The sequence below is a fragment of the Ornithodoros turicata genome, chromosome 6, assembly GCF_037126465.1.
Source record: "Ornithodoros turicata isolate Travis chromosome 6, ASM3712646v1, whole genome shotgun sequence".
In the NCBI taxonomy this organism is placed as follows: domain Eukaryota; kingdom Metazoa; phylum Arthropoda; class Arachnida; order Ixodida; family Argasidae; genus Ornithodoros; species Ornithodoros turicata.
The window spans coordinates 40144050-40156102 of record NC_088206.1 but is presented as its reverse complement, the minus strand read 5'-3'; positions in this window follow the sequence as shown (position 1 = coordinate 40156102).

Sequence of the window (12053 nt, the reverse complement as noted above, 5' to 3'; positions counted from 1 at the left end):
CGGTTCGCGAACCGGTTCAACGCTTCCGTTTTATATGTTCCATAAAACTGCATTTATCAGGAAATGCGTGGCTAATAACTCCCTAGAGGTGAGGTAACCCTTTAGCGAGAGCAATGAGAAATGGATGAACACTTATTCCAAATAGAGTCCACGCTGTTGAAGCGGTGTAGTCCTGCTACTTTCTGTTCCCAAAATCTCTTTTTTCACACGCACAGTGCCAGCAAGATACACTTAAAGGAAGCCTAATAAGATGGACAGCGTAACATATAGACGACAGTACTTGCCGGCACACTGCCTTTGCAGCGTGAATCGATCTGAAACCGTACTGAAGCATGTCGAAAATAAGCCGCCAGCCTTACTCTGTCCGAGCTCACAGCAGTGTACTAGTTTATCCACAACACAAAGGCAATGTGTCACGACACAACTGCACTACCAATAAGAAGAACCACATTTACTTTTCAAACCACGACCAATCAAACAGGCACCGTTCTGCGTACGCTCCTTCTCCACTTCTCATGTTTCTGACTTGTTTAATTTGTACTGCTCACGTGTAAAGGGAAATCTTGGGCGCTTATTGGATCACATATTCGTCCTGTAGAGCTACATAACTGGCCTACTCCATTCCTGTTTCATTCGTCCGCGTGCACTCTTAAAAATGAGGGGGGGGGGGGGTGTCGAGGTAGCTTGCCGTTGTTGGCCGCACTCAAGTGGGCATCGTCACGACTATAGCCAAAAAAAAGGAAACGAAGGTGGGAGAAAGGGGAGTTGAGGACTTCAAAGTGATGTAAAAATGAACTTCACCGCATAGCACGCTCCTAGCCAACCACCATCTCGAATGATATCGTTATCTGCCCTGATTTGTTGAAAACGGGAGGCGTACGCCTTTTTGTGACACTTATGCTCTTCATAATTGTCACAAAAAAGGCGTACGCCTCCCGTTTTCAACAAATCAGGGCAGATAACGATACCATTCGAGATGGTGGTTGGCTAGGAGCGTGCTATGCGGTGAAGCTCATTTCTAAGAGTGATGGCACCTCGTCTCTGAAGAGTAGACGCCGCATCACCGCGTGCGTGGGCGCTAGCCGAGGCGCTCACAAGGACAACTGCGCTTCAACGTGTTAAAAAGACACTGAAAGTATACTTACTATACGTCGTCGTCTGACTGCTAGGTGAAAATTTCTGAAATCCATGATATGGGCGCGTGATGATGATACCAATATGCCTTCGTTCGGGGATAGAGAGGAACTCTTATGCTGACTTCTTTTATGTCCGAACCGTTTTGTTGCGAACCGGTTACCGCTATTATTTTTTACGGTTCTGCTCCGGTTCGGGTTCAGCAGTGTCATGAAAATTTCGGTTCGGGTTCGGGTTCGGTTCCGGCAAAAATAACGGTTCGGGTACGGTTTTCGGTTCGGGTTCGGGTTCGGTTCGACACCCTGGTTACAACTGCTGATTCTGGCAAATATCCATTGCTCAGGGGTATGGTCGGCTTTCCAATGACAGTGCCTGTAGATTGATCAAAGTCGAAGCTCTCTGTGATTTGTATCTCGTCCAGCATAAGTACAGCGCAGCGCTCTTCCTCCTTTATGATTCCGACCTGGAAATCAAACAGACATCTCACATTGAAGCTTTTCAACTTCTAGTACATGATCACGAGGAACAATGTTCAGTAACTTGCCTTCACTTCTAGCGGTTTAAGCATCTCATGAAGTATCCCTGATGAAAATTTATAACCCTCAAGCCTTCTCTGAAGAGTTCTCTCTGAAGGTACAGGTTGACCTAGCCCTTGCATCACACTGTAGCCCCGAGCGCCACAAGAGAGTCTTAATTTAAGGCTCTTTATTATTGTCTCATCGCTCCACTTTATGCCTTGCATTGTCGTCTTTTTCAAGCATAGCACTTGATTGTCGTTGAGGTACTGCTGTAACCCTATGATTTAAAACAAGAGTTTTCGTGGTTACATTTAACTCAATGTTGTGAATGCTTCTATCAGCATCACTACTTTGCATTATCTTACCTTCAATTAGGCTTTTGTTTTCTGTCTCCACTTTTGAGGCCCGTCTTTGTGCTGAGGAGAGTTTCCTCTGTAGCGATGAGACATTTTCCTCCAGCAATCTAATGCGTTTTGCTGCATCTTCAGAAGCAGTGAAGAATTTGATGCCTGCGGAACAGGAACTGTGTTATGACACCTATCACAGGAGCCGTATCAGTGTGCTCCACTTGCCTTCAGTTTGAGTGCTTTTCACTGTAGAGCTTGTGACAATCATCTTGGACACCTCTTCATAAGCAGCAACAAGGCCTGCACTATTATCTCCTGGTAAAGTGTAATCTATAAAAAGTGTTTGACGCCTGTCAAAATGATGGGGCAACAATCGCAGAATGATAAAACGACAGGAAAGCACCATACTCGCATGATCAAACAGCAATCTTGGTTGAGAGGGACAACTCGACATATCTGTATCAGTGGCATCTGGAAGCTGCTCAGCTGTGTAGAAATCTATGAACAGAAACATGAATTGCTCATGTACCTTGCGCCATGAACTGCTACAGCAGCGCAAATGGAATACGCATACATACCTGTTTCATGTGCTTCTGTAAAGTTTTTGTCACTGGCATCAGAGCCACTTGAGCAGGGCATTAGCTGGCCAGTGAATGACGACGTGATGTCCGCTAACACATGATGTTCCGAAGTGTTGGCGCCTAGATATCGTAAGCCGATGTCACGAAACTGGAGATCCCAACCGAGGTTCCAACTGACTTCTCTGAACCATCCTGTACTTACCTTGACCCATTCGGCGTCGTTCACGGGGATTCTTCATCGATAAAACCTTCTCTGGTCGATGTGAAAAGATCGTCGGGATGGCGTCGCATTTCAGCTTCTTCTGCCCGAACTTTTGAAGCACAAGCCATTCATACTGATCTTCTGTGAAGTGTTTCTAAAAATGCGTGAATTATTTTAATCAAGAATTATTGACATGCCGATCCTACTGAGTATTCGAACAAACAAACTTTTTGAGAACTACGAATTGTGTGCATAAAGTACGCATACGTCGTTTAAAGAAGAGCGAATGTTCTATGAAATACTTACTTCTTAATACTTACTACTTTTCGTCTGCTTGAAATTTTTTCGACCTATCTTGTGCAGCCACATCTTTCGCCTCGCCGCAGCTTCTTTGCTTTTGCCCATAGGAACAGAAAACATAGCTTGCCCGGTTTCGGGACGACCACTGCACCCGAAGGCGCAACAGCCGGTCATTCTCAACTGATTAAGTCGCTGACACACGAAAGATTATTCAAACCGCAAGCACGGGAGAAACTCAGCGCACTGTCGCCACTGCAACGAGGTTTGGGAAGATCATGGCGGACGGAAACGGCAGAAGTGCCGCAAGGAAATCACGTGCGCGACTCCGGCCAATGTGTGCATTTTGCCAGCGCCGTAAAGCCTGTCACTACTTCTCAAAGAGCGAGGTCATCCAGAGACTTTAATCACAAGAAGGACGGTGGTGCCACCTGGTGCGACGCTTTGCAACTAGGTAGTGAACTGCCTCTGTACTCCATTGCCCAGCGATGGTCAGCGGTCGTTCCGGACTGCTTTCTTCAAGATGGCGTTGTTGATTTTCAACTAAACTCTTTCTCTCCACTCTATTTGTATCTATTTTTATTTCATGGACACTGGTTGCCGGCAACACACAGTGTGGTCTGGACACGAGTTATATGCTCCCCAATTAGTGTGGTGACTCTCTGGAGGGTGCTGATTACTGTGGGGGTCCTAATTAGCTCTAATTGCTAATATAATGGTGTCCAGATCAGCTGTGTGTTGGTGGCAATCAGTGTCCATTCTCTACTACTGACACAAACAGAGTTTTATCCATAGAGCTTCATAAATGGCACGGAAACAGCAACTGCTCAATCTGCCACCAAGATCCACGTTGCAGAAATTTGTGAGATAGTCTTGTGGTGAAAGTGGTATCACCGCTGATCACACAACGATTCAAAGTAGAAATGGAAGAACTGAGCTTTCTCCGAGCGGTCTATTGGTTTTTAATCCTTGATGTCCATACAGGAGAGTGAATTTAGACGAAAATATACAACGTGTCCTGAGCAGCTACACAAGGCACTTTCAAGAAAGGTCTTGAGATTATAAGTGAAATGTCTCATATGAAATCAAGATTCTCAATTTCCTGAAAAGATTATTGGATGTTCGGAAGTGGATGAAGGTCAACCAGTAAAAGTATTGAAGTATCAAGAGGATACAGAAGAAAAAATTACTTTAATCACGTACCGCTCACGTACAACAAAATATGAAATCCCAGAAGGGTATTACGAGTCGGGAAAGGACCTAGTTGATGCAATAAATCATGCATACCGAACAAAGCTAGGGCTACCAGAAAGTGCACGTGTTTTGTTTTATAATCCATTCAATGGAGTTTGTCAGCTGGAAGGTCGTAGCGAGGGTTATGTCACATTTCATCCATATTTGGCTCTGATGCTTGGATTCGGAAAAAGGACAACCTTCTCAAGTTTTGCTGTAGCCCAGCGAGATGTCTGTCTTTTTCCAGCACAAAATTATATCTTTATTTACAGTGACATCATCGAGAATGAAGCTGTCGGTGATATCACGGCACCTCTTCTCCGTTTACTCCCTTTCAGAGTGCAGAGTCGGAATGAAGTGATTTCATATTCTTTCACTAATCTTTACTATAAATATGTGATAGCAAAAGAACTGACCACCATTCAAATCGAACTGGCAAACGAGATAGGTGATTTCATTCCATTCATTGCCGGCTCAGTGTTGGAGTGACACTGCATTTTCGAAAATGTATATAACACAGGCACCCTGTTGCATAGCACATTATGGTACGGGCAGACGTGATCAACCACTGCCACATTATTCAGCTCCTCTTTATCAAGTCTGATCTGGTTATTTCTCTGATTTAGTGCAGCAGTTTATACCTATACTAACGAAGAAGGTAGTTCCCTACGTGAGTCGAAAGCTCCTCGACACTGGACGACACATAGCAGAAGAAGTTAAGCAGGGATCAACGTTTAGAGAAGCTCTAAGGAAAGGAGTTGGTCGTACAATCCATTCAACACGTGACGAGTTGCTTCAGAGGCTCAGAGGAAAAGGAAGGAAAAGAAAACAATCTGTCAACAATAAAAGCAAACGTAAAAGGGTGGGTCGGTCAGTAAAATCCCTGAAGAAGCGAAGAAAGGTCGATTTTTTTACTACAGAAAATGTCTAGCATCGCAATAGTACATAAGAATTCCTGCCTCTGCACCACAAACCAATTGGAACTGTTTTCTCTTCCTCCAACAAACTTTTCCTTGGAGAAGTCAGAATATGTGGAGTTTTTTTCAGTTTCTGCCCCTACAGCAAGTGGTGTAATCGAATATAATGTTCCAGGTCTCGGAGGTGGATTCTTTGACTTGCAGTCTAGTTTTCTACACATTCAATGCAAAATTGTACGGAAAAATGGAGATACAGCATCAAGTACAGTTTGCAGTACAGTGACACCAGATAGTGTGATACCTGTGCAAGCATTTGCATCCTCGCTCTTTCATCATGTCCACGTCTACCTTAATTCGACACTGGTTTCTAACTTCGAAAATTATGCATATCGTTCATACTTGGACATAATAACAAATGCTAATAATGTTACTCAAACTCACACCCTCTCTGCAATGCTCTACGAACCAGATCGAGTGGGAGAATCTGAAAATTTTGCCGCTCCTGTTGAGGCAAAAGGAATTTTTGCACGCTACAAACGGACCAAAGGTTCGACACTCTGCGATCTTTATTCCCCTATCTTCAGTAATATATGTCAACAGGAAAAGTTTCTTCTCAATGGAGTCGACATAAGAGTTGTCCTTCGTCAGAACACAGATGATTTTCGACTTCTTGCACCTGCCAGCGAGACTGAAAAACACACTATAGAGTTTTCACGAATTGTGTTGTACCTGCGACGTGTGCAGGTTTCTCCAAGTGTACTCGTCGACATCGAACGAAGACTTCAGACAACTCCAGCATCATACCGCCTTCGAGGATTAGAGATTAAGTACAGGACAATTGCTCCAAATCAATCTCAAGTGATTTTCGATGACCTTTACAGTGAACGAGTTCCCTCAAAGCTGACAGTATTGATGGTTAGAAGTGAAGCCTACCAGGGTAACAGACAAAGGAATCCATTTAAACTTGAAAATTTCAAGCTTAAGAGAGCTGTGCTTGATGTTGGTGGACAACAGTACACAGATGACTTTGACTTTCAACGATCGATCTACTCTAAAGGATATATGAATTTGCTTCACAAGCTGAAGCGGAAAGACGGCTGCATATGAGAAAGAAACGTTTATGCTCTACTACCATCTCACTCCAGATGTGGAAGTGCAGTCGCTGAGTCCAGTGGTACAAGCCAATGTTTGTCTCACCCTAACATTTGGTGGAAATCTTACAGAGGCTGTTACAGTTCTCTTTGTTTCAGAAACACCTCGTGTGCTAGAAATCAACAAAGACAGACGAGTCAAATTCGTATAGAAAAAAAATGGAGGAATGGGAATTTTATGCAGCCTTTGCTCGAAATCACTGCACAAGGCCACTGTTTCGTGGGACATTTGCATGCAATGAAATTGCAAGTCAAAAAGCTGAACCAGGGCTGTATGTTGTAAACACAGCTCCTAGATCCTCTCCTGGAGAACACTGGACCTTATGTTACATCTCTAAGAACAACAGCATTTCTTATTTCGGCAGCTACGGCATACGACCAGTTTGCAAAGAAATCTACCAGTTTATTCACCCAACATCTTCCTTTCACTACAATGCAAAACGACTTCAGGGATATGGATCTGCTACATGTGAACTGTACTGCTTGTATGTAGGTAGTCTTCTAGCCTGTGGTTTCTCTCTTCAAGAGTGCACTCAGAAGTTTTCACCAACCAACTTCAGACACAATGACAGATTGATAGAAACACTTGTTCGAAAAAATTTCCCAAGAAAAACAGAGGATATGTCATGCTGTAGTGTACTATGAGCGTTCAATAAAATTTCAGTTTGCCTGAAAAGAGCTTTATTTGTCAACTTAATTTGCACACTATATAATGAATCATTGGTAATAAAAAAAAATCTCATCTGAGATAGGCTATTTACAAACAGTGACTTGCAAACAAAGACATTGTTGATGATTATATACATGCTATTAGAAACTGGTTATTTCATACACATACAGTCAAACTCCTTTATAGCGAACACCTTTTTAACGAAAATACCACTACAGCAATTTTTTTTGCGGTCCTGCTGGAGCCCTATAGGTCCAATAATGGACATCCTTTTTAACGAAAATACCTTTACTGCAAATTTTTTTGCTGTCCCCTGAGTTTCGTTGTAAAGGAGTTTGACTGTATAATCAAAAATTTTCTGACACGGATCATTTACAAACTGTGACTCTCATCTGAGACAGGCTATTTGCAAACACTGACTTGCAAACAAAGACGTTGTTATAGATTACATACATGCTATTAGAAACTGGTTATCACATACTCTTATAATCAAATTCTTAGAAAACAGGTTATTTCACGCACATATAATCAAATTCGTCTGAGACGGTCCATTTACAAACAGTGACTTGCAGACAAAGTCAGTTGTTATTTCCATCGCAAATGCATGCAGCAATATGGGAAAGCAAACTGTCTCTTTCACTCACATCAAGAGCTACACATTACTTCAGGAAGACATGAAATTCATCAGACCAGGTCTCAGCTTAGTCATCACTCGTGGCTAACAAATATCCTCTAGCTCCTAACTCACAGTTGTAAGTAATCCCACACTGACAACCATAGATGTGGAATAATGCAATAGCTTTAGTTCATGGTTCTAACATGACATTGTTCTAATATATGACAAACCATAGCTATATGGATGTAACATCTTTATTACAGTTTTTTTCTGTGGGACCAGGAATAGAAGGGCAACATCTGTTGCGGGGGTGATAACAGATGAGTTCCCTCCTACTCCCGTATGCCAACTCTGTAATGAAACCTCGTGACGGTGCACACCCCAACACCATCGCTTCATTAGAGAGACCAATCCGTACACATTTAAAAAATTCAACCATAGCCAAAAGGTAGCGTGTCAATTCCATCACAAATGAAGCGTTTCGTATCCAGTGGATTGAGGGCTATTTTTGTCACTGACACACTTTTGTTGACATTGTCCTTGTGCACAATGAGGTTCTGTTTAACTTTATGCATTGTGCCCTGCTCGAGAGCATTCGTGTACATAGAGAAGTGGAGTTTTTGTGCTTCACATTGTTTAACACCCTTAGCGCGATTGTACTGCTTTTTGCTGCACAGATCGAGGGCGTACAGCTTTGGCTTCAGACAACAGAAGCCAAGAATGTGATCACGAGGAAGCTCATTTTTAAACTTTCCTAGTACCATCCTGTTTTTTGTCGAATAGAGTGGGTGATCAGGGTCATATCCAGAGTTGTCTAGATGCTCGTCAGCTAGTTCGTGGAGTATTTTATCGTCACTCAGCATCAAAATGTAAGAATCAGTGTCCATGTATGGCAGTCGTGTATCAGGGGCTACACGGAGAAGATGGTTATGATAAAAATCAAACATCTTCAGCTTAGACAATTCCAATATTGTGAAGCCTAGGTACAGCAGTTGCTTCATGCGAAGAACAGACTGACTAAATTGGAACAAGATGACGTGAGAGCTCAGAGGGCGGAACTGTTTCAAGTTTGGTTTACATAGAAGCTTCAACACTTGCTCATCTGTTACTGTGAGGCGACAATTTACGAATTTCCTGACTTGCATACATGTCCTGCCATATACACTATTAATCATTAGCTTTGATTGCTGTTTCTCAAATGCGTTTGTAGCTCGCTTCAGAAGTTCGTGATTGAAGTCGACATAGGATCGCAGAAAGGGCTTTTGATTGAACTTGAGAACCCTGTGAACTTTAGTGAGACGCAACCCCAATTGCAGATACAGTTGCAAATTGCGATAGTGGAGAAAGTACCTCTCTTTATCAAATAATGTTAGCAACAGTTTTGCTTCGGTAGCTTTCTGTGGAAGATTGAACTTCTTCATGAGCGCCTTCTGATAGTCTGACAATAGCTCATAACGAACGGACATTTTTTCAGGGGCAACGGGAAGATCTCTGTGGCGTTCATGAGTTGCTCGGTCATACACTAGGTCTACCTCAAGAAAGTAACCCACAGGGGTATCATCTCGTATCTGAGCTATATCCAAGTTAACAATTTCCTCCTCAGTGAGCCACTGAAATCCTCCGTAAGGCAATGGTTCTCTCATGACTGCTCCATACAGGCCATTTACATCAACGTAGGTAATTATTTTTTTTTCTTTTTCAGGATCAAACTGTTCTGTTCCTGGCACATTCGTAGTTGCTTTTCTCAGGGAGCACTGTCCCAGTAAACCACGAACGTCTAATGGACATCTAGAGGATGGTACACCGTGGATATTTTGGATATCTAGTAGACATCCGGCTATGTCCAGCTAACGTGGAATGGATGTACTATGGATCGTCGGAAGCTCATCCATAACTGTATATATGGATATCTTCTGGATGTAACAGCTGGACATTTGCACATCCAGTGGAGGTGCTTGTAAGGCATTGCGACGTCTAATATACGTCCTATCGATGTTCCTACCGGATTAACATACGACAATATATAGACCAGATTGCAAATCTACTTTTTCAGCTATTTTGTGTGCATGAACAGCGCAAATGCCGTAGCCGTACCCCACTCGACACGGCTTGGGCATTTCTCAGTAGCCTCTATTGGCGTACTGGATGGAACATATACTAAAATACGAGTAGTTGCGGGATGTTTGTTAAGTGCAGTGGGGCCGAAAACGTTTCTAACGGTGACGAGGATGTGTTTCTGCAATTAATTCGTACGTCTGCAATGAGACAAACTGCCCGCTAACATTTCTGGTATTCCTTACTAACAAATATTGTGTTTGTAATTCAGGCGATTGTCTATGATGAGGTTAGCTACTGAGTAGAGCTGGCAAACTGACAGGTTTTCTGTGTTAGTGGAAGAGTGCCACGTAGATACTTTGCAGAGAGCAAGACGCGAACAAATGAAAAAAAATGGTTTTACTTGTTCTCCAATTTCTCACGTTCTTGCAAGATAGATTCGCTTTCTTCTAGAGCTATACGTAAAAATTACTATTGAATTGATAGTCGAAACGACGTTTCATAAACGTACGTCTATATTATCGTATGTTAAACCGGTAGGAACATCGATTGGACGTATAATAGACGTCACAATGCCTCACAAGCACGTCCACCGGATGTGACAAATGTCCAGCTGTTACATCCAGAGGATATCCATTTATACAGTTATGGATGAGCTTCCGCCGATCCATAGTACATCCATTCCACGTTAGCTGGACATATCCGGATGTCTACTAGACATCCCAAATGTCTTAGATGTTTGGATCTTTCTGGTATGTCTAATAGACGTTTGTGGTTTACTGGGGTGTGACACCTCCTCGTAAGCCATTCTCGATGAGCAGGTACGCGTTGGGGTCGTTAATTAGTTCTAGTTCTACCTGACTCATTTTTAGTGCACAAGACATGCTTAATCCTGGAAGGGATACAAAATGAAACGGTTCAATCTTGTGCACATCGAGTGTCCACTTTCGAAAGTTCTGAAACACATCTGCTAAAAGCAGTGTGTCTGTCAGAAGGTATAAGTCCGAATACTCTCCAAGACTCTTGAGCCGAAATTTTTCATACACATTCTGCGCGTGGTTGTAGTCTTGTTCACTTACTTCGGTTCCATTCAAAATGTTAAATAACTTATCTCGAGGTGGTAGCGAAGGCTCATCATAGGCTTCAAAACTGGTGACAAAGTTATAACAGAAGACCCCCTTACGAACAACCAGCTGAAAGTGTTCCTCATTTGGAAAAAACTGGCGAAGGCATTGAAAGTTGGATTCACCTTTATCACGTAGATTTTTCACCAGTGTTTCAAGGCTTGCGTTCAGAAAACTCAAACTGTCCAAGAATCGATAAGAGCCGATGTCAATTGCTTTAAATTTTTGACAGCTGGTGGCAATCACGTTGATGTCTGACTTCTTAAGCAGATGTAAATGAGACAGGAGAAAACTCATGTGATAGTTAGCATTATGTGCAATGATTGGAATCTTGGGTGGCACTCTCAGTTTCAGGTTACACGTCTGACATAGTGTTTGTCGAAATTCTCCGCTTACATGGTCATGGTCTCGAACTTTTTGTCTTTTAGCAAAGGATTCTTTGCAGATATTACAATGAGTGGCTGCTGTATGTTGACGCTCATTCTCTTCGGTCATTTCTAGAGGTGCAAAAGCATGTATCCATCCTAAAATTTCGTCATGCAATTTCCGCAGCAGCTCCATAAATACTGTGACACAATTAGGACCACGGAAAAGATGCTTTTGCAACACGTGTGAGTCGGATGCACGTATAACCAAAAGGCAAAATGAGGAAGGACAGTGATCCTCATACACGTTTGTTTCCTCCAAACAAGGTGACAAAACACTTTCAAAATCATATACACAGTAGAAAGGGACTTCCGACATGAGATGTTCCCCGGCAAATGCTACCGTCTCTCCCTTCTTAGGGTAAATTGTCTTAGCAACCTTCTTATGCAAACACATCTTTAAATGATCACTGAGGATTCTGTCTAATGAGAAGCCTATCATACACCTCTTGCAATGAAACCGTCCGCTAGGTTGAAATAATCCATTAAAATTTGTGATAAGCAGAAAATGAGAGTCGATTAGCAACAGATCCACATGTTTCTCACGCTCGTCATCGACAACCTTGATGGGGTACAGAGATTTGTCTTCCCTTTCGTAGGCGTACACATTGATACTGATACCATTATTTTTTTCGAATGCTTTAACCTCTTTTGGGAAAGCTACCGGGAATGTTTTTGGAAAAACATACTCAGAAATATATGGTCTGTATGAAGATGCCCTACGCCTGCGATAACCAGTAGCAGGACGCAGTGCAGCTATTACAGAGAAGGCAAAACACATGT